Source organism: Ursus americanus, chromosome 11, assembly GCF_024610735.1.
Source record: "Ursus americanus isolate L20-20 chromosome 11, mUrsAme1.1.p, whole genome shotgun sequence".
In the NCBI taxonomy this organism is placed as follows: Eukaryota; Metazoa; Chordata; class Mammalia; order Carnivora; family Ursidae; genus Ursus; species Ursus americanus.
Window position 1 is genome coordinate 26256217 of NC_142137.1, and position 27649 is coordinate 26283865.

Sequence of the window (27649 nt, forward strand, 5' to 3'; positions counted from 1 at the left end):
TGAGGATGATATCAAAAAATAAAAAAGACATTCCTTTTTTGTCCATTTTTGGGCTCATTCTCCTTTGTCCAACGCACAAAGGGTAGGGGAGTTTCTTAAATCTAGGTCCCCTTTTTACTCCATAGTTGAATATGATCCCCTCCATATCCATGGTTTTGCTACCACCTATGACTTTTAAATGTATAGCTCTATCCGCCTTTACCTTTTCAGCTGTCATATATCCATTTCCTTGATATTTCTTTTTTGATATCTCTAAAGCACCTCAAGTTCAACATGCCTAAAACCAAATGCATGGTTATCTGTAATGAGTCTGATTCTTTTCCAGTGTTCCCTATTTCATTTAATGGTCCTTCCATCCACTCGTGAAAATTTGAAAACTACGCATTATTGATTTCTTCCTGTCCTTCATACCTCTATATGAAGGCCTCTATATACCCAGTTATTACCAAGTCCTATCAATCTCATCTCCCAAATATCCTCCAAATCCATCCTTTTCCCACCGTCTGCACAAGCACAGTCTTTTCCAAACTGCCATAATCTGTTGCCAAGACTGTCGCAATAGGGATTATTCACTGGCATTTCTCCTTTAGTTCTCCACACTGGAGCCATAATGATCTTTTTGAAATGCAAATCTGACCAGATTTTTCTCTTAAAATCATTCATTGCTGTCTCCCTATTCTTAAGGCAAAACTTCTTTGTAATGCCTAATATCATTTTGTCCCTTCCCACCTCTCCAACCTCACTTAGTATACCTATCACTCTCCACCTATCTCTGCTTCAGCCATACAGATCTTTCTTCAGTCACTGGTTCTCATATTCCCTTCATCCATTTATACACTCAACAAATATCTGTTGAGTATCTACTATGTAATGGGACAATCACATATGTCATTGAGCACAATATACATTGACACTAGAACAACATGGGTTTGAACTGCAGAGGTTCAGTTACATGTGCATTTTTTTGATAAATATAGGACAGTAGTGTAAATCTCTTTTCCTTATGGCTTTCATAATAACATCTTCTTTTCTCTAGCTTACTTTATTTTAAGAATACAGTATATAGGATGAATACAGAATGTGTGTTAATCAGTCATTTATGTTATCCATAAGGCTTCTGGTCAACAATAGGCTTTTAGTAGTTAAGTTGGGGGGGCATCAAAAGTTATATGGATTAAAAGTTGTGGGATTTTTTTACTTCCTGGTGGGAGTTGGCACTCCTAACCCCCATGTTGTTCAAAGGTCAACTGTACAAAAGTCCCTAGATGCATAGAATTTGCATCTATTAAGGGGAGATAGATAATAAATATGTAATATATGTGGTAAACGAAGGCAAATGTGGTGGAAAAAAACAAGAGGCAACCAACAAGGGGACTAGGAAGTGCCAGATTGTGGGGGGCAAGTTCACTTTTAAATAAGGTGGTCAGAAAAGGGGACATTTGAAGGGATCCGAAGTAGGAGGAGGAATAAGCTGTGCAGATACTTTGAGGAAGAACATTCCTGTGAAGAGAACAGCCAATACAAAGGCCTGTGGGCAGGAGCAAAGAAATAGCAATGTAGCTGGAGCACAATGAATGCAGGGGAGGAGAATAGCATGAGGTCACAGAGAAAGGAGGTCACATAGATTATTGAAAGGACTTTGACTTTTTAATCGAAATAGGAAGCCATTGGAGGGCTTTGAGCAGATCAGTTGCATGATCTGACTTTTTAAAATGATTACTTCTTTGAAATTGTGTTGAGCATAGACCAGGGGAAAGCAAGTGTAGAAGCAGAAACACTAGTTAGGAAGCTAAAGTAATGCTCCAGGTGAGAGATGATAGTGGTAGCTTGGACCAGGGTGCTAACAGTGGAGGCAGTGGGAAGAGGCCCACAGTCTGGATCTATTAACGATCGTTTAGCCAACAAGTTTTACTCTCATGAGGCATGAGAGTATAGGAGTCAAAGATGACTCCAAAGTTTTTAGGCTAAACAATGAGAAGTAAGGAATTGCCATTTAATGTTGTGGGAAAGTTTCCAGATTTGGGTACAGAGATAAGGAAGTGGAAATTAAGAGTTTTGTTTGGCCATGTGAAGTTTGAGATGTCTCTGAGATGTTCAAGTAGAAGTGTGGAATTGGCAAGTTGGGTAAATGAGTATAGAGATGAGATGGAGGACCTGGCTGTAGATAGAATAATTGGATTTCATAGCAGTGTTTTAATAGCAGTTAAAGCTTGAGAATAGTTGGTATCACAAAAAGAGGCACTCTATAGAGTTTGGGTCAATCTGGAGTCATCTGCAAAGGGGACTGTGCAGGAGCAGCCAGTGAACACAGAGGAGAACCCACAGAGTGTGGTGTCCTAAAAGCCAAGTGAAAGTGGTTGAAGAGGAAGGAGTACTAAGTATGTGAAGTGCTGCTCTGGATCAAGTGAGATAAGGATTGATAACTGCCCACTATATTTAGTAATATGGAGGTCACTGAGAATGTTGAGAGCAGTTTTCTGGAGTAAAGAGTATAAAAGTCTTTAAGATAGAATGGGAGAAGAACTGGAGACAGTGAGACAGTGAGTGTAGATGCAGTACCTTTGTACTGTTTTCTTTGTCCAGACTTTTTTAGCCTGTCTTTGACTCCCCTTCCTATAGATCTGAGCTCAAATACCACTTTCTCAGTTTCCCTGATCTGATTAAATGTCCGTATTATAAATACACTCTAATTTTACCATAGCTCTCTACTTGCTAATAAGTTACAAATGTAGTTTTATAATGGTCTGTGATAATTTTATGAAAGTGTGCCTGCTTCTTTTTAAAAATTTATCTATTATTTGAGAGAGATGGAGTGCAAGGGGGCGGGGGAGGAGCAGAGGGAGAGAGAGAGAGAGAGAATCCCAAGCAGACTTCACACCCAGGGTGGAGCACAACGTGGGGCTTGATCTCATGACCCTGAGATCATGACCTGCACTGAAATCAAGAGTTGGATGCTTAACCAACTGAGCCACTCCGGTGCCCCAGTGTGTGTTTCCTTCTAAAGCTTAAGCACAGAAGAGCAGCAACTGTGCTGAATTTTGCTCATGATCTGCTGCTCTGGGTACTGTGCTTGGCATCTAGTATGAACTTAGTACATATTTGATGGATGAATGGAAGAAAAATGGAATGTCACAGAATTTTCAAAGGTATTGCATATTTACCTATTGTTAACAAAAACACAAGATAATTGGTAGCAAAACACAAGATAATTATTATAATGAAAACATTTTAGAAAATATGTCTTTTTTTTTTAAAGATTTTATTTATATATTTGTGTGTGCACAAGTTGGGAAGAGGGGCAGACTCTCTGCTGAGCAGGGAGCCTGAGACACAGGGGCTTAACTGACTGAGCCACCCAGGTACCCCAAGGAGTAGCTGCTTTAAATGAAGAGTGCTTTAATCAAGGAAAAAGCTGACTGGCCGGGTCTCTACGAGGCCTTTATCATGAAATTCATTGATGAATTTACCATAAAGAAGCAGTACTCCTAAGTCTTGTGGGCTTAGAAACACAATCTTGCACAAGTGTACAAGATTTTGTGAGATGTGGAGATTGTGTACGTGTGTGTGTGTGTGTGCGTGTGTGTGAGTGACTGATGGATTTATCAGGATGCCAGTTTATTAGTATATTTTGAGATAGTTGCCAAGTAGATAGCGTATAGATTCTCTGACCAAGGAGTTTTCTCTGTAATAAAATTACATGAAAAATCTTCAGATTGCTTAGAAACTTGGATTCAGAACAAAGGAAGTTAGGTACATGTTGTGGTACTTAATAGCATTTAACTGTGAGAACCAACACAGTAGAGCTTTAATTACCTCCATTTCTTTTTCTCTGAGTTGGTTTTTTTCTTTTTCCATTCCCAACTCTTCTCTTTAATAAAAACATATGTTAAATATGTTAAAACATTTATTTTTTTTTTAAGATTTTGTCAGAGAGAGAGAGCACACAAGCAGGGGAGCAGCAGGCAGAGGGAGAAGCAGCTCCCCGCTGAGCAAGGAGCCAGATGCAGGACTCAGTCCCAGGACTCTGGGATCATGATCTGAGCCAATGGCAGACGCTCAACCGACTGAACCTCTCAGGCATCCCTGTTAAAACATTTATATTGTAGCCTAGTCTCTGACTCTGTAAGCTAATTTTGCATGTATCTGCTTTAGTCCATTATATACTGATTTATAGTTCAGCTCTCAGAGAGTAATCTTATTTCCAAGTTTTCCTAGTCCCCACATTTCATACGGAAGTACATTGGTCTTAAGCTGAACAGCAAGGTCAAAGCTAGAGATATATATTTGGAAACTATAAGTCTATTGGAATATTTTGTTTTATTTTGCTTTTAAGCTACCATATCTAAGTGCTTACTGTGTTTTAGGCACTCTGTTGAATGCTTTGCATATAAATTATTTTATGCTTACATAGCTAAAAATGTAGAATTGACCCAAAACTTAACCACTATGTTAGCATTATACTATAACCATGGGAGTGAATACACTTGGCTGTGGAGAGAATGCAGACTCAGAAATCAGCCAGGGTAGTCTGAAACTAACTAGAAAAGAAGAAAATAACCAGGAAACCAGCAGATGGGTAACCAAGAGATTTGAAAATTTCAGAAGGAATGATTAGTCAGTATGCACAATGCTAACAGGTCTAGAAAGCTGAAGTTTCTAGATGGGTTGACAACTAGTAGCCCCTGTTGAAGTATGATATATGCATCTGGCATATATTCCCATATTAATATTGAATTACTATGCTGTGTTGAGATAAAGATTGATTGACTTGGGGTGGCCTATAGGGTAAAAACATGTTGCCCCCTGGGGATAGGAGAGTCTTTCCTAAAGGGCTGGCATTTCTCTTGTTCAGCTTATGCCAAAAGGTAGGTTCCAGCTCAGGAAGCTACAACTCAGATAAAAGTATTTAAGTAAGTGGGCACGGGTAAACTCTGCATCTCTCTGGGATTTCCTAGGTTTAGTCTTTAAGGAGGGGATATGGTAGGCATGGATTCTTGAGTGGTGGGTGTTAAAAGAGTGCTAACCAGTTGAAGATAGCTCAGTAACTAGGATAGAATGGGGCTTAAAAGCCCCAGAGAGAAAATCCTAACTTTGAAGATTTGCTACCTGGTTACCTTTTATTATCTGTGCTCTCTTTTATTATTCTCTAGCCTAAGTAAAGTCTTATTTAAATTTTATAACTTTATATTTACTGTATCAAAATATAGAAGGGAAGGAGTCGTATGATCATAGATCTAACTAGGAAAGAGCATTATAGGGGGAACAGCACCATTCTCCCTGTGAATGCCAGTGGGGAGGGACAGCACTAAAAAGATCTCCAAGGGGAAAGTGAATATTGAGGACAATAATTAGAACTCAATAAGTTGTCCTTCTGCATGTGGAGATTTTCCTTTCATCATCAACCTCAGAGGATCTGGATTTTATTTATTAAAGAAGACAACACAGTTTTTATATCAGAAATTCATCAGTGACCTTTTTCATTGCATTCACAGGGGACTGGAGGGGTGGAAGCCAGATATTTGCATTCATTTATTCAGTATTTATTGAAAACCTACTATGGACAACTCTGATTGGTGATAAATATACAGCAGTATACTTAACAAGCTCCTGTTCAGAATTGCCCTTAAGAAGCATATAATCTATGTGGAATATAGCTCACTCTTTGAAGAAACTTGGCTGAGCAGTGAGTCATAGAGATAGGGTAGTAGCTGAAGTTCTGTATGAGAGATAATGAAGAAAGGATGGTGTTTAAGAGCTAGGATCAACAGAATTTAGTGACTATTTGGATATGAGAGATTAAAAAAAAAGTCATGGGTTGACTACTATCCAGATAGTAAACACTAACTCCTTCCATTAATCAGAGTAGGGAATATACTGGAAATACCAGTCTTGGGACAGGAAGGTACGGAGTCCAGGTTTGGACATATTAATCATCTTGTTTGAAGGACTTACAAGTCATGCAAGTTAACAGTACCTAGTACTGCTTTGGGACAACTTTTACATATGAAATCTTAACTGTTGTTGAGAGGTATAGCTATATATACAAATAGTGAGAAGAGCATGGACCTCAGAGTCCCAGAATCTTGGATTTGAATCCCAAGTCTGCGTTTTGCTGGGAGTATGAATTTGGACAATTTTTTAACCTCCCTAACTTTGGATGTCAGAGATGAGATAGTTTTAGTTTTCTTATGTGTACAAGGAGGATAATTACCTACTTTTCGATGATTGTTGTGTAAATTTAATGAGATAATGTATATAAAGGTTTTAGATTTGCATCTGGTATATATTGGTACTCAAGAAATGGTATTTTTAAAATAATCATCTTTTGGGGGGCCTGGGTGGTTCATCGGTTAAGCATCCCACTCTTGATTTCAGTTCAAGTCATGATCTCAGGGTCATGAGATCGAGCCCTGTATTGGACTCCACGCTGGGTATGGAGCTTGCTTAAGATTCTTTCTTTCCCTCTCCCTCTGCCCCTCTGTCCCCCACCCCCCACCACGCTTGCTCTCTCTCTCTCAAAATAAATAAATAAATAAAGTGATCATCTTTATGTAAAGTAATATTTGTCCTTCAGTTTGATTGAGATTAATGAAATGTTTATAAAGTGCTTTGTAGTTGAACTGAAGAGTGCTATTTTCCAATAATACTATTATTGCCAACATTTTTTAAGATTTTATAATGAGATCCTTGAATTATACCTTATTTTTCTCAAATTTACAATTTATTTTAATAATATTTTATGTTTTAAGCTTCTTGGGAAAAGTTATAAACAGTAAAAATATGGCAATTACTTTTCTTAGAAAATAGAATAAAATTATATTTCTGAACAAGGACTCCATGTCCAGCTTTATTCTAAAAATTACTAAAAACACCATATTTCATCAATAACATATCTATACGATGTGAAACTTCTAAAGATTGTATAGTTCAGGGAAATATAATTACCACTCACATAAACTTTTATTTAATATGATACAGTTTTACACTGTTTAATTTAGAGTTCTTAGTTTCATATTGTCTGCCTTATTTTTGATATAACAAATAAAGTAAACAGATGTTATTGAATTTAGAAGAACTGCTTTCAGTTGGTAAATTTTCATAAGTACATTCAGAAGATTGGGAAATAGGACTGTTCCATAGCTGAGAACAGATTGAGATGTTTTGCTAACTTTGGGGAGAAGCAGCATAGCAATTCCATGAGACCACTGACTTTGAAGTTAGGCATTTAAATTCTTACCTCTGCGATTTACCTTATACAGATTGTTAATCTTTCTAAAACCCCATTTTCTTTATCTATAAAATACAGAACATGTTATTATCCATTTCTGATCTTTGAATATACCAAATTTAAGATCCTTACATATTCTGTTTTTTTCTGCTCACAATGCTCTTACCTAAGATTTTCACATGACTGCCTTCCTCACTGTTTTAGACTCATCTCAAAATCCCTATCTTCAGAGAGGTTTTACCTGACCATTCTAGCTAAAGCAGACCACCTAGTATCCTTTCTAATCTTCATCACAGCAATTCATTTATCCACTTGAACATATTTATTTGTTTTATGCTTATTTTGTGTTCTTCTGTATGAAGGACCCTGTCTTGTTTACTACTATACTTTCAGTGCCTCAAACAGTGATTCACACATGGTAGATGCTCCTCGAATACTTGACCCGTTGGCTGACTCTACCTCGCAGGCTTAAGAAGATTCCATAAAATAATGTGTGTAATGCACTTAAGTGTTCGGCACCATTTCCTCTGTTTGTATATTTGTTTTCCTATGTCCTATCTAATTTAAAAACTTTTGAGACATATACTTAATACACATACACATATGTAAAATCTAATAGTTATAATTGCTGTTATCAATAGTTAATATTCACAGTGTGTTTACTCTGTGCCTGTATTATGCCGGTGATTTATATGGATTTTCTTTCCAATAACTCTATGAAGTAGATATTATTATCCGCATTTTTACAGATAAGTAAGCTGAGGCCCAGAGAGTTTAAATAACTTGTCTCAAAACAAACTAGTAAATGGCAGGGCCGGAAGTGGAAACCTTGCCTGTCTGCCTCCTGACAAAACTCATGTTCTTAACTTCTTTACAGTCTATCCCTTCCCCCAAAAAGGGCGGCATTCAGAAAAAAAGCAGTGGCTTTTTTCTCATGACAGAATTTTTTTTGTGGGAGGGGGGTACCAACAATAGAGCTTAAATACCAAGTTAGAGCTCAAATGTTCATATTTCTGCCTTCCCCAAAGAAAGGCTTTCTGCCTTCTTGAGGTCCCATCTCAGTGGCTCCTGTTGTTTAGCCTTTTATTTACACTTGTATCTAAAATGAAAGAATCAAAACTTAAGCTGAATTCTTTATTCTTTGTACCCTTACTGTGTTTGATGTCTCACACTGTCAGAAAGCCTCAAGGTCTAACTTTTAATGGTAGCCCAACTCAAGTATTAACAGGGCTGAATTAAATAAACGACTTCCAACATCCATCACAGCCCTCTTTTAGACCTTTATTCATAATAACAGATTATAGTTGTGGCTCTTAATTTTCTGTGTAACTTTGGGCAAGTCTCTTGATCTTTCTGGGCCTTGGAGTCTTCATCTGTGAAATGAGGGCAGTTGGAGTAGATTTTTTTTTTTTTTAACTAAAGCCCATAATTTGCATTAGGGTTCACTCTCGTGTTGTGCATTCTTTGGGTTTTGACAAATGCATAATGTCATGTACCCACCATTGCAGGATCATGTAGAATAGTTTCGTACCCCTGAAAATTTCCCGTGTTCCATCTGTTTATGCCATCTTCCTTTTCCCGGAACCCCTGGCAACCACTGATCTTTTTACTGTCCTATAGTTTTGCCTTTTCCAGAATGTTGTATGTTGGAATTACATAGTATGTAATCTTTTCATACTGGCTTCTTTTACTTAGCAATATGTGTTTAAGTTTCCTCCATGTGTTTCATGGCTTGGTAACTCATTTCTCTTTATCACTGAATAATATTTCATTGTATGGATATACCACAGTTTGATTATCTATTCACCTTTTGAAGGACATCTTGATTGCTTCCAGTTTTTGGCAGTTATGAATAAAGCTGCTATAAAATACATTTATATTCAGGCTTTTTGTGGACATAAATTTTCAACTCATTTGAATAAATAACTAGTAGCGTGCTTGCTAGATTGTATGGTAATCTTACATGTAGCTTTGTAATAAATTCCCAACTGTCTTCCAAAGTAGCCATACTATTTTGCATTTCCATCAGCAATGAATTCCTGTTCCTGTTGCTCCACATCCTCACCAGCTTTGGTGTTGTCCGTATTTTGGATTTTAGCTATTCTTGTAGGTAAACAATGATATCTTACTTTAATTTGCGATTTCCTAATACAGTATTGATCATTTTTTCATATGCTGTTTTTATCTTCTTTTGGGAGGCATCTCTTCACATCTTTTGCCCATTTTAAAGTTGGGTGGTTCATTTTCTTATTGTTGAGTTTTAAGAGTTGCTTGTATATTTTAGACACAAGTTCTTTATCAGATACGTGTTTTGCAAATATTTCCCTGTCTGTGGCTTGTCTTTTCATTCTCTTGACAGTGTCTTTGCAAAGTACTTTTAAATTTTTATGAAGGCATACTTGTCAGTTTTTCTTTCATGGATTGTGCTTTTTGGTGTTGTATGTGAAAAGTCATTGTTGAAACCAAGGTCACCCAGATTTTCTCCTATGTTATCTTCTAGATATTTTACTGTTTTGTGTTTTACATATAGGTTTATGATCCATTTTGAGTTAATTTTTTGTGAAAGGTATAATGTCTGTGCCTAGATATACTTTATATTTTCATTAAGTTTCTGCTGGCTCTGAAATTATTAATTATTTTGATCAATAATATCAAAAGGTTACACTGTTATTTGTCTACATTGCCATTTCTTGCTACTTTTCTTCCTGGTGATACAGGTTTGCAAAAACCCATCTTTGGTTTCTCCCCAACGGTTTCATCTTTCTATACCATGAAAAACTGAAGCCCTCTGAACCTTAAGTATCTCCTTATGTGATGACTGACTTCAATGTAAATTTTTAAAGGAAATTATCTTATCTACTCTTTAGTAACACAAGCAATTTTATCTCCAAATTCTTACTTGGTGTTTCTTTTCTTTCTTTTTCTTTTTTAAGTAATAGATGAAAATGGAATTTTACTATTTTATATTAGAGTAAGATTATTGCATTGCACGTTATGATTTTAGAGGTAGCCTGCCATGAGGGATTGGTGATAAAATTGTTGACCTTCTTAACCTGCATTTACAGTGATCACATCAAACATAAGAAGTAGGGATTAGTTTTCATTGTGTTATCATCCATGTGACTTGAGTTGCATATTTAATCAGAAGCCCAGCATGAGGGGTGCCTGGATGGTTCAGCCAGTTAAGCATCTGACTTCCACTTAGGTCATGATCTTGGGGTACTGAGATCTAGCCCCACATGAACTCCCCACTCCATGGGAAGTCTGCTTGTCCCTCTCCCACTCCCTCTGCTCATGCTCTTTCTTTCTTTCTTTCTTTCAAATAAAGAAGTAAAATCTTAAAAAAAAAAACAACCCACAATATTATGAATTCATGTAAAATGTATACTATTACCTAGGAGATTAATAACATTTCTTAAATTTTCTGTTCATTACCTCTTACTGATTTATATTTGTAAAAGGCTATAAGGGTAATTAAATTAGATACTAATTTGTGATTGCTGTTGTGCATTACTATCACAAAATCACTCCCATTTCATGGAACAAAAGAAAAGATAAGGAAATAGAGGGATGGAGAAGGAGAGTCTCAGCAGTGAAAGGGCTTTTTTTCTTTTTCAGAAATTAATTTCGTAATTGAAAGAGAAATATATATTCCTTATGAATCTTTAGATAATAAGTAAAGGAAGGCCTGTGGTTACTTTCTCAGATGATTTATTCAAAGACTTTCTTCTTTTTTTATTGAGGTATAATTGACATATAACATTATATTAGTTTCAGGTGTACAATATAATGATTTGATAGTTGTATGTGTTATGAAATGATCATCACAATAAGTCTAGTTAACATGTCACCATACATAGTTATCAGTTTTTTTTCTGTAATGAAAACTTTAAATATTCAAGTTTTGCCTCCAAGTGCTTAACTTGGTGTTTTTTAATTTTGGTTTGTTGGAAAATAGCTCATCAACCAAGTGTTATGTATATACCTTGGGTGTGTATATGTGTGTGTGTTGCCCAGATGAATCATAGAGACTTTTCAATTTGAATCTTTAGATTTTATTTTTAAGATGTCCCTAACAATATAGATTTGAATTCTATTTTTTTCAGCCTTTAAAAAGGCTATTTTCTGAAATACTGTCATATATACTGTTCTCAGAGTACAGTTTTTCTCTTTTCTGTGTGTGTTACTTTCTTTCTTCAATAAATGAATGAAACACTTATATCAAGTTCACACTTTAGTATTTTTTCCAGTTCTTTTGTCTTTAGTGTCTCCCAATTTACTGTGATGTGCTTTGAATGTCTTAATCTCCAATATTTCTGGCATATTTTAATATATTTTAAAAAACAAAATAAAATCGTTTAATATGTATTTATTTTGCCCTTATTGAAAGATTTATAAGCTAGTTCTAACATGTATGTACAATTTATGACATACGTTTTAGAAACTGATCTCATTGCTGGTTTCATTCTTATTTTTCTACTTTTGTTTTTCTTACGCACATATTTTATGTGAATATATACATATATAGGTAAGATATTAAAATTTTGTCATTTAAAAAAATATTAAATATTTCAGACAAAAAGAAAAATAAGAGTAATAAATACTCTTTTGTAACTTTTGTTCAGATGTTAATATTTTGCTTCATTTGCTTTTTTTTTGATGGAATAAAAAATTACATGTGTGTAGAAGTGTCCTTAGCACCATAATATATTGTTTTCATGTTTTAAAAAGATTTTATATGAAAAACAACTTATAATACTTGTCATTCTATAACTTGCTTTTTTCACTGAACAATATATTTTCAAAGCTTATCCATGTTGCTAAATGTGGATATAATTTTTTTATTTAGCTGCCATATTATGTTTCATTTTATGAATATGGCACAATTTATCCATTCCCTTGCTAATATATAGTTAGGTTATTTTTTCATTTTTCCCTATTGCAAGCAAGGCTACGGTGAGCATCACTATATATATATCTCCATTTTTTCTAGGCTTCATTCATAAATACTGAGAAGTAGAATTGCTGAGTAATAGGGTGTATATAGCATCACAGTTTTCAAATTGTCTTCCAAAATTTTACACCAGTTTACACTCCCACCAGTCATTCGTGGAAATTTCCATCTCCTCACATCTTTGCCAAATATTGGCAGTTTTTTTTTTAAAGTTTTTGTCTTATGGGTGTGAAATAATTTTTCATTGTTTTAATTTGCATTTTCCAGATTGCATGGCATTTCCTGAAGTTGAGTATCTTTTTGGCTCTTGGGTATTCATATTTTCTCATCTGTTAACTACTGTTCATATCTTTGTCCCTTTATTGAGCTTTTTCTTAACAGTTTGTAGGAGTTTTTGTAATTCAGATGCTAATCTTCTATATATGTTGCTTTTTTTTTTAACTTTGTCAGTGGTATCTTCTGGTGCATAGAAGTTTTAATTTTAATATAGTTCTTATTACTTTTCCTGTTTGTAAGTTGTCTTGTTTATTATGAAATCTTTCATTCCCAAAGTCTGAAACATAGTCTATATTTTCTACAAAAGCAGTTAAAGATTGTTGTTTAGGTGTTGTTTAGGTGTTGAGTCCAGCTGGAATTTATTTTTGTGTTTGGCATGGAATAAAGACAGATGTTTATTTTTTACAGTATGGATAGTATGTTATCCTGGCACAAATTATGAATACTTACTCCTTTTCCTAAGAAAATGCCCTCATTTTCATATACCAAATTCCCATAAAAACTAGAGTCTATTTCTGGACTCTGTTTTGTTCCATCGATCTCTTTGTCTCACCTTGTGCCAGTACCACTATTTTAATTACTAACACTCTATAATAAATCTTAATGGCTAGAAGCATAGTCCCTTCTTCTTTTAACCAATCTTGTTCACAAAGATTTTACAAATTTTTATTTGACATTACCCCTATGGTTCTTATGATTTTTTAATGTTGTGTGAATATATATATTAAGATTACATTTTCCACATATATTATCCAGATGATGATGATGATTATGATGATTTTTTAAAAAGTAAGCTCTACACCCAATGTAGGGCTTGAACTCGTGACCCTGAGATGGAGAGTCACATTCTACCACTGACCAGCCAAGCACCCCATCCAAATTATCTTGAATTTTCTATGTAGATAATCATATTGCCTACAAATAACAATTTTGTTTTTTTTGTTTTAAATTCTTATCCATCTTATTTTCTTTTTCTGTTTTTTTCTTTTTTTTTTAAGATTTATTTATTTATTAGAGAGAGGCAGCCAGCGAGAGAGGGAACACAAGCAGGGGGAGTGGGAGAGTAAGAAGCAGGCTCCCAGTGGAGGAGCCTGATGTGGGGCTCGATCCTGGAACGCCGGGATCACGTCCTGAGCCGAAGGCAGACGCTTAACGACTGCGCCACCCAGGCGCCCCAATTCTTTTTCTGTTTTATTTATCCTTTGGCAGAATCTCTAGTTCAATGTTGAATACTACCACTGACAGTGGGAATCCTTGTCAAAGGGTGTTTTTAGTATCTGAGGTAGACATTTGTTCTTGAAAAGTAATACTTTTAGTTTGTTTTAACTAGTTGTAATTTTTAAATGTTTATTAATTTATTAAATTTATAAAAGTTTATTAAAGTTGTAATTTTCAAAATGTTTTTCCTAAGCATTTGAATTTAACTTAAAAATTTTACTAGATTGGGGGCGCCTGGGTGGCTCAGTCGTTTTAAGTATCTGCTTTCAGCTGAGGGCGTGATCCCGGAGTCCTGGGATCAAGCCCCACATCAGGCTCCTCCGCTGGGAGCCTGCTTCTTCCTCTCCCACTCCCCCTGCTTGTGTTCCCTCTCTCTCTGGCTGTCTCTCTCTCTGTCAAATAAATAAATAAAATCTTTAAAAAAAAATTTTTACTAGATCGTATTTTAGATCTAGTAGTCTTTGCATGGAAATAAGGACTTTGGCTTTTTCTTTAATTAATGTTTAGTTAACTGGTAAATCTAGTAGATTAAATCTTCCTTAAACATGAATAGCACTTACAAATTTAGGTACCTTAGGTATTTCAAACTACATTTTTCAATTTAGCCTATCATATTTTCTCAAATACTTTAAACAACTGTCAAGGCAGATCTTCATTTCCAGTAAGCAACATCTTTCTGAGTAATTAAGCAACTTTGTCAATTTAATACATTAGTCTTATACATTTAATAAGTCTGATTTTAGAAATAATTTTAAATATTTTTAAAAACCTAGCACCCTTTCACCAGTATGGTTTAAGTGTTCTGTTTTTGGTACTTGGCCATTTCTTTTTCTTGCATTTGAACTTGGCTATATACTTGTAAATTTACATATTATCCAGTATTTCTGTATTTAGATTGGAGGGGAACTTTTCTATTTCATATTAATTCAACATTTTGATCAGAATTTTTCGTATTTTATTTTACCTTCCTTTTTTGTATGTAATTTTATAAGTCATTTAAAAGTCTTTCTAGAACAAGGGTGTTTGTAAGCAAATACTTGTTGAAATAATTTTTTTTAATGATTTTTTATTATATTACGTTAGTCACCATACAGTACATCCCCAGTTTCCGACATAAGGCTCTATGATTCATTAGTTGCGTATAACACCCAGTGCACCATGCAATACGTGTCCTCCTTACTACCCATCACCGGTCTATCCCATTCCCCCACCCCCCTCCCCTCTGAGGCCCTCAGTTTGTTTCTCATAGTCCATAGTCTCTCATGCTTCATTCCCCCTTCTGATTACGCCCCCTTTCTTTATCCCTTTCTTCCCCTACCGATCATCCTAGTTCTTATGTTCCATAGATGAGAGAAATCATATGATAGTTGTCTTTCTCTGCTTGACTTATTTCACTTAGCATTATCTCCTCCAGTGCCATCCATGTTGCAGCAAATGTTGAGAACTCGTTCTTTCTGATAGCTGAGTAATATTCCATTGTATATATGGACCACAACTTCTTAATCCAGTCATCTTTTGAAGGGCATCTAAGCTCCTTCCACGATTTAGCTATTGTGGACATTGCTGCTATGAACATTGTGCATATGGCCCTTCTCTTTACTACATCTGTATCTTTGGGGTAAACACCCAGTAGTGCAATGGCTGGATCATAGGGTAGCTCAATTTTTAACTTTTTAAGGGACCTCCACACGGTCTTCCAGAGTGGCTGTACCAACTTGCATTCCCACCAACAATGTAGGAGGGATCCCCTTTCTCCACATCCTCTCCAACAATTGTTGTTTCTTGCCTTGTCTATTTTTGCCATTCTAACTGGCGTAAGGTGGTATCTCAGTGTGGTTTTGATTTGAATTTCCCTGATGGCTAATGATTTTGAACATTTTTTCATGTGTCTGTTAGCCATTTGTATGTCTTCATTGGAAAAGTGTCTGTTCATATCTTCTGCCCATTTTTTGATTTGTTTATTTGTTTCTCGTGTATTGAGTTTGAGAAGTTCATTGTAGATCTTGGATACCAGTCCTTTATCTGTAGTGTCATTTGCAAATATATTCTCCCATTCCGTGGGCTGCCTCTTAGTTTTTCTGACTGTTTCCTTGGCTGTGCAGAAGCTTTTAATCTTGATGAAGTCCCATAAGTTCATTTTATCTTTTGTTTCTCTTGCCTTTGGGGATGTGTCATGAAAAAGGTTGCTTTGGCCAATGTCGTAGAGGTTGCTGCCTATGTTCTCCTCTAGAATTTTGATGGATTCCTGCCTCACATCGAGGTCTTTCATCCATTTGGAGTTTATTTTTGTGTATGGTGTGAGATAGTGATCAAGTTTCATTCTTTTGCATGTAGCTGTCCAATTTTCCCAGCACCATTTATAGAAGAGACTGTCTTTTTCCCACCGGATGTTTTTTCCTGCTTTATCAAAAATTAGGTGCCCAAATAGCCGAGGGTCCATTTCTGGGTTCTCTATTCTGTTCCATTGGTCTATGTGTCTGTTTTTGTGCCAGTACCATGCTGTCTTTGTGATCACAGCTTTGTAGTACAGCTCGAAATGCGGCATTGTGATGCCCCCGGCTTTGTTTTTCCTTTTCAACAGTTCCTTGGCGATTCGGGGCCTTTTCTGGTTCCATACAAATTTAAGGACTGTTTGTTCCAGTTCTTTGAAAAATGTCCTCGGTATTTTGATCGGGATAGCATTGAAAGTGTAGATTGCTCTGGGTACCATGGACGTTTTAACTATGTTAATTCTTCCGATCCATGAGTATGGAATATCTTTCCATCTTTTTATGTCTTCCTCAATGTCTTTCAAGAGTGATTTATAGTTTCTAGAATATAGGTCCTTTACGTCTCTGGTTAAGTTAATTCCAAGGTAACGTATGGTTTTTGGTGCTATTGTAAATGGGATGGATTCCCTAATTTCTCTTTCTTCGGTCTCATTATTCGTGTATAGAAATGCAACTGATTTCTGAGCATTGATTTTGTATCCCGCCGCATTACTGAATTGCTCTATAACTTCTAATAGTTTGGGAGTGGATTCTTTTGGGTTTTCCATATAGAGTATCATGTCATCTGCGAAGAGAGACATTTTGACTTCTTCTTTGCCGATTTGGATACCTTTTATCCCTTTTTGTCGTCTGATTGCTGTTGCAAGGACTTCTAGTACTATGTTGAATAATAGTGGCGAGAGTGGGCATCCTTGTCGTGTTCCTGATCTTAAGGGAAAGGCTTCCAGCTTTTCCCCATTGAGAATAATATTTGCAGTAGGCTTTTCATAGATGGCTTTAATGAGATTGAGAAATGTACCCTCTATTCCTACACTCTGAAGGGTTTTAATCAGGAAAGGATGCTGTATTTTGTCAAATGCTTTTTCTGCATCAATTGAGAGGATCATATGGTTCCTGAGTCTTTTCTTGTTCATATGATGTATCACGCTGATTGATTTGCGAATATTGATGCTTGCATCCCAGGTATGAATCCCACTTGATCATGATGGATAATCCTTTTAATGTACTGTTGGATTCTGTTAGCAAGTATCTTGTTGAGGATTTTGGCATCCATATTCATTAGGGAAATCATCTGTAATTCTCCTTTTTTGAGGGGGTCTTTGCCTGGTTTGGGGATCAAGGTAATATTGGCCTCATAGAATGAGTTTGGTAGCTTTCCTTCTGTTTCTATTTTTTGAAATAGCTTTAGGAGAATAGGTATTATTTCTTCTTTGAATGTTTGGTAGAATTCCCCAGGAAAACCGTCCGGGCCTGGAGTTTTGTTATTTGGAAGGTTGTTTATCACTGACTCAATTTCTTCGTAATTAATTGGCCTGTTTAAGAAATCAATTTCTTCCTGTTTCAGTCTTGGTAGTTTATAGGTTTCCAGGAAGGATTCCATCTCTTCCAGATTGCTTCTTTATTGGCATATAGCTGTTGATAAAAATTTCTAATAGTCCTTTCAATTTCAATGGTGTTGGTTGTGACCTCTCCTTTTTCATTCATAATTTTTTTTTAAGATTTTATTTATTTATTTGACAGAGATAGAGACAGCCAGCGAGAGAGGGAACACAAGCAGGGGGAGTGGGAGAGGAAGAAGCAGGCTCATAGCAGAGGAGCCTGATGTGGGGCTCGATCCCATAACGCTGGGATCACGCCGTGAGCCAAAGGCAGACGCTTAACCGCTGTGCCACCCAGGTGCCCCTTCATTCATAATTTTAATAATTTGGGTCCTTTATCTTTTCTTTTGGATAAGTCTTGCCAGTGGTCTGTCAATTTTATTGATTCTCTCAAAGAACCAGCTTCTAGTCCTGTTGATCTGCTCTACTGCACTTCTGGTTTCTGATTGATTGATTTCTGCTCTAATTTTGGTCACCTGCTTCCTCGTGAGTGGATTAGGCCTGTCCCTCTGTTGCTGTTCCAGCTTCTTGAGGTGAGAATATAAAAACTGCATTTTAGATTTTTCTATTCTTTTGAGTGAGGCTTGGATGGCTATGTATTTCCCCCTTAGGACTGCCTTTGCAGTATCCCATAGGTTTTGGACCGTTGTGTTTTCATTCTCGTTGGTCTCCATAAATTGTTTAAGTTGACTTTTGATTTCCTGGTTTATCGATTCATTTCTGAGCAGGATGGTTCTTAGTCTCCAAGTGTTTGAGTTTCTTCCAAATTTTTCCTTGTGGTTGAGTTCCAATTTCAGAACGTTGTGGTCTGAGAATATGCAGGGGATAATTTCGATCTTTTGGTATCGGTTGAGACCTGTTTTGTGTCCCAGAACATGGTCTATTCTTGAGAATGTTCCATGGGCATTAGAATAGAATGAGTATTCTTTGGTTCTGGGGTGTAGTGTTCTATATATATTTATGAGGTCCAACTTGTCGAGTATGGCATTCAAAGCCTTTGATTCTTTGCTTAGTTTTTGCCAGGGTGTTCTGTCTATTTCTGATAGTGGAGTGTTGAGGTCCCCTACTATTAATGTATTTTTATCTATATGTCTCTTTATTCTGGTTAAGAGTTGGCTTGTGTATCTTGCTGCTCCCCTGTTGGGGGCATATATATTTATAATTGTCATATCCACTTGTTGAATACTTCCTTTAAGAATAATATAGTGCCCTTCTGCATCTCTAACTATAGTCTCTAGTTTAAAATCCAAATCTATCTGATATGAGTATTGCTACCCCAGCTATCTTTTGAGGTCCATTTGCGTGAAAGATGGTACTCCATCCCCTTGCTCTCAGTCTGAATGCATATTTGGGTTCGAAATGAGTCTCTTGTAGACAGCAAATGGATGGGTCATGTCTTTTTATCCAATCTGCAACCCTGTGGTATTTTATGGGAGCATTTAAGCCATTCACATTGAGACTGAATACTGAGAGATATGATTTTAATGATGCCATGTTGCCAGTAAAGTCTTTGTTTGTATTGGTTGTGACTTTCTTTTCTGTATCACTCTTGGGGCCTTTTTACCTTTATAGAACTCCCCTTAATATCTCCTGTAGGGCTGGTTTCGTGGTTACGAAATTGGTTAATTACTGGCGATTCTGGAATGTCTTTATTTCTCCATCAATTCTGAATGACAGCCTTGCTGGATAAAGGATCCTTGGCTGCATGTTTTTCTCTGAAAGAGCTTTAAAAATGCTCCCCCAACCCTTTCTCTCATTCCAGGTCTGTGTAGACAGGTCTGACGTAATTCTGATGTCTTTGCCTTGGTATGTGAGAAATTTCTTTGCCCTGGCCACTTTCAGTACTGTATGCTTAGATCTAATATTTGCGAAATGCACTATGACGTGATGTGGCGTAGGTTTGTCGTGGTTGAGCTTGGGAGGGGTCCTCTCTGCCTCTTGGACACGAATGTTTGTTTTCCTTGCTAGATTAGGGAAGTTTTCAGCTACAATTTGTTCAAATATCTCTTCTAGACCTCTGTTTTTCTCCACCCCCTCTGGGATGCCGATGATTCTAACATTGGATCGTTTCATTGAGTCAGTAATCTCCCGTAACCTACATTCGTGGGCGTGGATTTTTTTAAGACCAGCTTCTATTTTCGTTTTTTCCTCTATTAACCCATCCTCCAATTCACTAACACGTTCCTCTGCTTCGGTGACCCTGGCCGTCAGAGCCTCTAGTTTTGCCTGCATTTGGCTCATAGAATTTTTAATTTCTGTCAGATTCGCTCTCATTTCTGTCCTTAGGGATTCTATATTCTCAGTAACCTTTTCGTTAATACTTTTTTCAATTCTACTCATCATTTTGACCATTGTTACTGTGAATTCCATTTCTGATAATTTGGTTACATCCATATCCATTATTTCTGTGGCAGAGGCCACAGACTCACTGTCTTTTCTTTGCTGGGGGAGGGGGGGCTTCTCCTTCTTGCCATTCTGATGAGGACAGGTTGCGGGGTTGTCCAGAGCCCAAATTATTGACTGGGTCCCAGGCCGTGCCCCTTGTTTTATAGGGATCTTAGGGATGTGGGCTTCTTCTTTAAAGATTTTATTTATTTATTTATCTGAGAGAGAGAGACAGTCAGCAAAAACGGGAACAGAAGCAGGGGAGTAGGAGAGGAAGAAGCAGGCTCCCAGCGGAGGAGCCCGATGAGGGACTCCTTTCCGGAACGCCGGGATCACGCCCTAAGCCGAAGACAGGCGCTCAATGACTGCGCCACCCAGGCGCCCGGGTTGTGGGCTTCTTGATTTTTTAGCCTGCCTTCTGGGGGAGGGGCCTGCCGCGCCGATACTCAGGCAACCCTGTTTGGGTAGAGTCTCCGTGTCCCCTGCGAGGGGGGATGGGGATGGGCATGCTGTGAGCCGGTATTTCCAGGCTTTTGTTCTCTGGCGGCTTTCCCTGGTGGTTTGCTGTGCCTCTTCTGAGAGTCAGAGCAGCAGCGGCAAAATCCCAGCCTCTGTCTCAGAACAGAGGGATTGCGGCCCGTTCTCCATTGATGTTCTGGCCACTTTAACTCCCTTACTGTTGGTGCTGCTCAACCCTGCAGCGTCCCGGGATGTGCGCCCCACACCCGGTGTCCCAGCCCTCACATCCAGGGCCGGCGCGTCTCTGTCCTTTGTGTTTCTAACGCCGCCAGCCGCCAGCCGCCCCGCGTGCGCTCCGGAAGCTCCCGGTCTCAATCTGGATCCCTTGAGCGCACCGGGATTCCGCTGTTCCGTGAGATGCCTGGTGGCGCGAGCTCCCGGCTCACCGGTCTCAGTTCGCTCTCTCGCGGGTGCCGTCCGTGAGTCCGCCCGCTCCCCCGTGCAGGTGGCTACCGCTTCCTGGCGCGTTCGGGCTCCCTCCCCCTTCCGTTTATCTTCCGATATCTGTGCGCGGTTTCACGGCTCCCCGCTTCGTACCTCAATACTCAGCGCTGGAGATGTTCATTTGTAGAGATCCAGATGTATCTTCACTTGTTGAAATAATTAAAACTATGTATTCTTTTAATGTTTAAAATCTTAATAGTTGTCTAGATAAGATAACCAAGGTATTTATAGGGGTATTCACTGCAAAGACAAAATTTTATTTGTTTGAGAGCTCAAAAATGGCTTCAATAAAAGTTTAAATAAGAATTCAACATACATGTAGATTTGCTTCTCTTTTAGTAGAATTTTAAAAATAGATGAAAACTTGAAGATAGATCAGCCCTTCTATTTTTTTATATAAAGTTTTGGGAAGGTTAGGTACTAATTAGTATAAGGTCGCAGAACTAGTTAGAACTTAACTATTATCACCACCACACCAGTGAATCCAAATGTAATGCCCACCAGTAAGTAGTAGTGGAAGGAGGAATCTCTGGCATCAGGGTGTATAAAGGCTAAGTATTTAATGTTCCTTATTTTTCTCATTTTGTTTGAACCTAATTGTATTTTCTTATATTCCTCTGCTCAAAAAGGGACAGATGATGGCTGTGAGATCTTTTTTTAAACTCTATTCATTGAGAATATATGAGACAAATTCTGCTTCTTGCTCCAAAGTAGTTTTACACCAGTTGTTTGAATTCTGTTGCTCTATTGTACTATCTCTTCTATACACCCTCCTTGTTTCGTGAGTTGTGTTAATGAGAAAATGTAGTATCGTCCCAGTAATTTGGCTACATCATGATTCTGTCAGGTACTTTTGAAAGTGTACTACAATTTTTTGGCGCCATTTAATTCAATATATCAGAGTGGCTATTTACTAAATCAAGTGAGCTACGATTTTTAACTTTTTTAAAAAGGAAGTTTCTTTCTTTTTCTTCCTTTACCCTCCTACACAGTGGAAATATGAATTTCTATGCATGCAGCAGGATGTTTTAGACAATTTGCTATTTGTTTTTTCTGTTATCGCTTGTTATTTCGTGGTACCAGTTACATATCTTGTAATATTTTGATAGTTGCCTTCTGTGTAGAGCTTCTTTGAAGATTCTGTATATAGATATTACCTGAAGTTTGTTTTTTGGAATGCTAATTTCTCAAGAGGATCCCCCAAAAAGGTTTCTGTTGCAAAAAAAGTTTGAGAAATGCATACTTTATCCCTGTTTTGGAAATTCACAATGATAGTAGAGTATTAAAGATATTAAAGTAGAATATTAAAAATTAAAGTCTGGGTTAATATTGAGGAATATTTTTTAAAAACTTGCACGTGAAGAAGTTGGTTAATTTTGTTTTACACATTTCCACAAGCTTATTTGCTGGAAATCTATTTAATTTAGGGAGTAACTTCAATTAATATCCTATGAAACTAATATTTTGGTAAATACTGTTTAATGGTATGAATCCTTAGTGAGTGGTAGATCTATGATCTTTAAATATTAGAATAAGTATATTTCTTTTTATTTCTTTAAGCCTAGTTATCATTATAATTTGTTTTTTTCCCTTTACAGCATGGATCATCCCCTCTCCCCCAGTTCATTCTCTTCCCCAGGCCAGATGTTTTTATTCATTTAGCTCATCTTTATTGAGCCCCTAGAGAGCACATACTAGAAATACAGAGATGAATAAAATAAAGTTCTGGCTCTTGAAGACCTAACTCACTGATTTTTTTTTTTTTTTCTAACTCACTGATTTGATCGAGCAGGGGAGCCCTCTGTAAGGGATACCCACTCACATCTTTATGTAATTTAGAGATCCATGATTGGCACTTTGCATTTACTTATTTAATCTCATGAGAAGAATGTTCTTAATATGTATTTTTTAAAGACTTTATTCATTGAATCTAAGATGCCAAAGATCGTAAGGCACAGCATTACTCTATGTCCCACAATGAAAGAAAACATGTTGCTAAATATAATTTAAAGGTGAATCCTTGGGGTTCCCGGATGGCTCAGTCAGTTAAGTGTCTGCCTTCTGCTCCGGTCACGATCTCAGAGTCCTGGGACCAAGCCCCGGCATTAGGCTCTCTGCTCAGCGGGGAGTCTGCTTCTCCCTCTCCCCCTCCCTCTGCTGTCTCTCTCTCTCAAATAAATAAATTAAATCTTTAAAAAAAAAAAAAAGGTGAATCCTGATTTCGTAGAAGTACAATGTATGCAATACATTTGTGAATGAATATTTGTTAGCTATTAGACTCAAATGTATTTTGTTTTATGTATTTCTACTACATTAATTGATTTAAGGACAACAAATGCTTATTAAATGACTACCATATGGTAAGTCCAGTGGATAATAGAATAATGAATAAGATATGGTCCCTTGCTCTTAAGGAATTATAGAGGAAGACAGATATGTGCAGACATTGCTAAAATAAAATTATGTTTGTTATGACAACTAAATTAAATCACAGAAACTATAATAAATACATTAAAGATAATGCTAAAATAATGATAGTCGATGGCTTTGTAAGAGTTATGCATTACCAACTTCAAAAACCATCTATGGTTAATTTTTTATTCTTTCATTGTCAGAGGCAGTTGAGGGATTTGTGGATAGAAGGGAGAAATGAAGAAATATTTATTTGGGGGTATATATGTGTTTTTTTTTTAAGGAAAGAATAAAGTTTGTTTTAAAGATGTTTTATTTCTCAGTTGTTATCTCCACAGGAGGTCTATTTCAAGGGAAAACAATTCTAATGGTTGTACTGTTTGTTTGCTTTGGAAATTTTACAAATCGAATTATACTCAGCCAAACATGTTTCTCTGTGTGTGGATTTATTTATACAAGGGAAAAGTGTTAACCTTAAGTTGGCATCTGCCTGCTTCAGCACCTGTATTGGTTAGTCCACCCACTGTCAGTGTGTGCACTTAGGGAATGCAAGCTTATTTTAATTTTGGCTTAAATAAATAGCACTAGGAATATTAATATGTTAGGTTTTTTTAATCTAAGGCTAAATATAGGGAAAAATTGGATTAACTACGATTTATGGCAAGCAGTTCAGAAACAAAAAGGGAACCACATTTAGAGTCTAGAGACCTGAGTTTGAATTCTGTTTTTGCCACTTATTACACATATGACCTTAGGCAAGTCACTTAATCTTTATGCCTTGGTTTCCTCATGTGTTCAAAAATGACTATAATGATAGTATGCCACTTTGTAAGGCTAAGTTAAAATTTGATGTATAAAGGCTTAAAAGTATTATAATACTTTTCAAGTATTAGTTGATAATTTTAGATTTTGCCTTTGAGTACAGATATGAAGACTATACTGTATAAGACTATATACATTTTAAAGAATTAAGTTTAGCCTTGATTGATCTGTATTTAAACTTTAGCCAAAAAAGGATGTCATTTCCTCCCTATTAATCATTTCAGAGACTTTTTTTAAGAGAGGGAGGGAGGGGGGAGAGGGAGAGGGAAGGAGAGTCTCAGGCCTAATTTGGGGCTTGATCTCAAGACCCTGAGATCATGACCCTGAGATGACCTAAGCCAAAATCAAGAGTCAGATATTTAACCAACTGAGCCACCCAGGTGCCCTTCTTCTCTGTCTCCTGATGGGCTGTAATTTGCAGCTGATAGGAAGCTTTTAAGTAACGGATGAAAGTTGATCGTATTAAAGGAGGCTAGGTTTCTTAGCCAGGGTTGGTCTGGACTGGACTGGCAAACTTGGCCAACTGACATGATGAAATCAGCGTGATGAAGTCAACCCTCTACATTTTGTGAGGCATCAAATTTGTACTAGTTTAGAACAAGTTCAAAGCCCTGAGTTGTTTAGGCATTTCATTTATTTCGCCTGAGACTATGACCTCTTCCTCTCCATCTCCATCTCTTAGCAAAAAATCTGGCACATGTTAGACACTCAGCAAATACTGAATTGAAATGGAATGAAAACTAAAAATTATGCCAATTCCTAACATTAGCTTTCCTGAAAAGTCATCTCAATGTTATATGAAGCAAATTATGCAGACACAGTCACAGGCAGCTTCTGTTTGAATTTAAGAGAAGTTCTTAACAGCAATAAAGATCTCATGTTTAGCTATCATAGGGTCTTTTCTATGCCTCCAGTATGTTGGCTGTTAGGGGTACATTGGAAGGTCCTCAGAACTTTCAGCATTTGGCACAGTCAGCTAAAAGTAAAGTATGCACATTGAAAACTGCTGAAGAACTAGAATATTTAAGAGGAGGCTAATACAAATTTTCACAGGTGCATTTTAAGTAAAACATATTTTGATTATCTTAATTAAGCTTCTGCCTTAGCTAGGCAGGAAAATCAGATTTTGTCCTTTTGCCCTCCATGCTGTTCAACAACATATGCTATTTCTCATGTTAAGACCTTAGCAGTTGTGCCAACAAGTCTGGTTTGAAAAAAAAAAGTAAGGACTTAGTGGTGTCTCTTTACAGATCAGCTTGTCAACAACTCTGTCCATCAGTAGATTACTTCAGCCCTTTTGTGAATAGTTGTTCACTTCAGATCTATGGATCAGAAGTTGGTGTGGTTACGATACTGCAGCTTGCTAGTAGGTATAAGAATTGGAATTATGAATACGGAGCTCTGAATACCAAGGAGAGCAATGTTATGACAAACCTAGGTATTTGTGTTGCTTTTTGACAGAATAACTCAGACACTGCTGTTAGTGATTAGCACTCTCTTTTGTCTGAATGGCATAGACATCTTCCTTTTACTTTATATTGAGATGACTTGTTAGTAGGATTCATCTTGGAGCTCTACATGGCTTTTAATTCATTTCAGTTTAGCAAGCATTTATTAACTATTGAATTAGGTGCTAAGATTACAAATATGAATGAAACTTGATTCCTGTCCTTAAGGCTTGCCATTTAAGGGAAGGACATGAACAGAATTTTTTTTTTAAAGATTTTATTTATTTGCCAGAGAGAGGGAGAGAGAGAGCACAAGCAGGGGGAGCAGCAGGCAGAGTGAGAAGCAGGGCCCGAGCTGAGCAAGGAGCTCAATGCGGGACTCCATCCCAGGACCCTGGGATCATGATCTGAGCCAAAGGCAGACGCTTAACCAACTGAGCCACCCAGGCATCCTGGAATATTTCAATGTAATATATTAAGTATATAAATATGCAAGAGGAGAGTTAATTAACCCAGCCATAGGGAGCCCAGAGATTAATATTTGTAAGGGCTAAGTCATAAGGAAACTCCAAGAAAAGAATGACAAAGAGTTTATTATCATGCTACTTCCACCACTGTATATTTACATAATACTTAATATTTTTCAAAACTAAGAGGAAGTGATATAACTAAGATTACATGCTATGCAAGTGTCAGAGACAGAAAAAAACCTAGGTCCTCTGATTTAATCCAGAGCCATTTCCATTATGTCATATTCCTTAGTGAAACCATGCAGATGCAGTCTTGTCCTCAAAACTATAGAAATGGAAGGGGAAATGCCTAAGAAATTCTCATCACTAAATCCAAGAGAATATCAACAGCTTAAAGGATGTAATAGTAAAGAATTAACCAGTGGTGCTGTAATCGAAAGGATGACCATGCTTCTAGAATCCAATGAATTTTTTCCTCCATTGTCTACTGATTGATGTGTAGGACAGGAGAGTCACTAAAGAAAAGTATGTAGGTAAATAAATAATTGTCTTTCTGATCTCAAGACATTGTTGATGGTTGTTATCTTCAGAGAGAGGAAGGCAGTAGACATTGTTGGGGATCAGCAGTCTAGGAGTAGGAAGTATTTTACTTTATATTTTGTGCTCTTCAATACTGTGTCCTGATATATTACTGTTGAGAAGAAAACATGTTGATAGGGATTGCTGTATAGTGGGATTATAGGCCACTTAAATTTTTTAAATTAAATATTACTTAGTACATAAACTATACTAACAAGTTTCATCTGAAAAGTTACTACTGAGTAGGTTGGCAGTGACAGAGTGGATTTTCCACAGATCCACCTAGAAACTATTTTTATAACGTGCTTAGAACAGCAGTGGCACTATAAAACCAGTATTCTCTTGTTTCTATGGAGAAGTGAATATTAAATTATAGATAAGGATATGGGATACTTCATTTTCCACAGTCTTAGAAAATCCCTATACTCACATTCATTCATACAAGTATACATTTGCTCCTGGGGTAGGAAACAGTTTTCCTGAGTGAAAGAGATGCTCTGGCAGGGTGTGGCAAGAGTGGGTATCAGATTTGAATTCTTATCTTAGTTGCTTTAGACAGGATTGTGCTCTGAGAGGGACTTTGAGGACCTTTACCCACCAAAAGCAGGGAGAAGCTAGCAGTGGTTGGTTGAATAACTGGTTTCTTTGTACATTTTTTTTTAAATAGGGAACTCCTCACAATGATCAGTTCGTGCTTATTGTCATTCTAAAGCCATTTTAGTGTTCTAATGATGATATGCTCGCTATATAGTGAAATTGCAGTTTTGTAAGATCCCAGGACAGCTATGGTGTATAATTTGTGCAGTGCTTATCCTATCCTTGGTAAAGATGGAAAATGCGTGCCTGAACTAGGAATACACAGCTTTTCTGGAAAATTATAAAAATGCTAAAGGAATTTTTTTTTCATGGTGGCATTGTTGAAAAGGGATTAATTTTTCTTAAAAAGGGCCAGAATACTCTGGATATAATGCAAGTATTTAGTTAGTGTGTTTGTGCCTGTGAGTAAAAGACCAAATACTGAGTATT

General features: G+C 37.0%; 1 protein-coding gene across 9 annotated transcripts in view; it reads left to right on the top strand.

Moving 5' to 3' along the window:
- CEP57L1 (centrosomal protein 57 like 1) overlaps positions 1-27649 on the top strand; it is a 76404-nt gene that overhangs the window by 1815 nt on the left and 46940 nt on the right. The gene's annotated exons all lie outside the window — the stretch shown is intronic.